The sequence below is a fragment of the Bactrocera latifrons genome, unplaced genomic scaffold (genome assembly GCF_001853355.1).
Source record: "Bactrocera latifrons isolate USDA-ARS-PBARC rearing strain unplaced genomic scaffold, ASM185335v1 scaffold_1193, whole genome shotgun sequence".
NCBI classification, from domain to species: Eukaryota; Metazoa; Arthropoda; class Insecta; order Diptera; family Tephritidae; genus Bactrocera; species Bactrocera latifrons.
The window spans coordinates 29633-31524 of record NW_017534623.1 but is presented as its reverse complement, the minus strand read 5'-3'; positions in this window follow the sequence as shown (position 1 = coordinate 31524).

Below are 1892 nucleotides of genomic sequence, written 5' to 3'. Positions count from 1 at the left end.
ATTTGACGGAAAATATGCGGAATTTAAACGTTTTTTCCGCACTTTTTGTAATATGGTGCATGATGATCCAACAATGCCAAAGGTGGACAAATTTAATTATCTTTTAAACTGTCTTTCAGGACCAGCCCTTAGCAGCATCGAACCCTTCGAAGATAATTACCCGAAGGCTATACAGCGGCTCAAGGAAAGATACGATAACAACGTCTTGAAAAAATCTGACGCAGCAAGTTTACGAAATATTATTGACATTGATGCAGCGCTTCGAGGTTCATTGCTCTCGTTGGGCTCAGAAAGTGACATAATGAATTCAATGCTAATTCATATCATCTTAACCAAAATTGATTCTGATTCTAAATCAGGATACAATCAGAAGCAAGAGTTTGATCACTTGCCATCGTGGGATGATTGCTACAAGTGGCTGAATCGGCACTGTCAGTATTTAGAAACCTGTTCAAATGGTGAAAACTTAAAGGTAACACAGCGAGATTGTAAGCTACACGGTAAGAAAAATGCAAATTCATTCGTTAATGCGATGTCGACTTGTATACATTGCAATAATATAGAGTATAGCCTAAACAATTGTCCTTCATTTCTACAGTTAACAACTAAGATGCGTTTTGATTGGGTGAAGCAAGCAGGAGCTTGTATCAATTGCTTATGAAAAGGATACACCGTATCTAAATGCCCATCAAAATCTCGTTGCCGTGTATGTCATCAATCGCACCACTCTCATCTTAATTTCGCCACCGTTGGAACTACAAATTATCCATTTGCACAAACATTAGAACTTAAGGGGAAAGACAATACATCTGTGTCATTTGATTCGTCGAATCCATCGCATCAGTCACCACCTAATCCATCGGTTTCACTCATCGCATACACACGTAAAAGAGCGATATTATCGACAGCTTTAATTTACATACAGGATAAATTTGGAGTGATGCAGCCAGCTCGCGCGTTATTGGATTCCTGTTCCGAATTGAATTTCATCACCGAAGAAGCAGCAAAGCGATTGCAGCTTAAAAGGTTTTTTTTTCATATCAGGAAATATCAGGTATTTCAGATATTCGTTCTAATTCAAAGTACGCAGTAAATGCGAAAATTAAATCTCGTATTGGAGATTTTACTTGTATGTCGGAATTCGTTATAGCTAAACATATTACAACACAAATTCCTTGTAGTTTTATAAATACTTCTAAATGGAATATTCCCAGCAATCTCCAGTTTGCGGATACATACTTCTACAAACCGCAACATATAGATTTATTGCTCAATGCAGAAATATTTTTTGAGAGCCTTCAAGAAGGCACCATTTCACTTGAAAACGGCTTACCACGCCTTCAAAACAGCAAATTAGGTCGGATTGTAGAGGGTAATTTTGAAAGGCTTTCAAATTCCCGCCCATCCATTTGCAATGTCGATTCGATTCTTCAACGTTTTTGGGAAAATGAAAATTTCACTGAAAAGGAAACAACATTGTCCGAAGAAGAAAGTTCATGTGAAAACCACTTCATTGAAAACGTTCAAGTGAAAAATGATGGACTGTACAGGTACGGTTACCATTCAAGGTTTCACCGACAATATTAGGCAACTCTTTCCAAAATGCCAGAAAGAGATTTCTTGCTCTTGAACGACGTCTATCTAACAATAAATTACTAAATAACATGTATGCGGATTTCATAAAAGAATATATTGAACTCGGGCACATTGCTGCCATAAAAAACTTTGATTTCAATAACTCACACTATATAATTCCACATCATTGTGTACTCCGTCCACAAAGTACTACTACCAAGCTTCGGGTTGTATTCGACGCCTCTGCGCGCACGAGTTCTGATCATTCATTAAATGAAATACTCATGGTTGGAGCAACAATTCAACCAGAACTAATC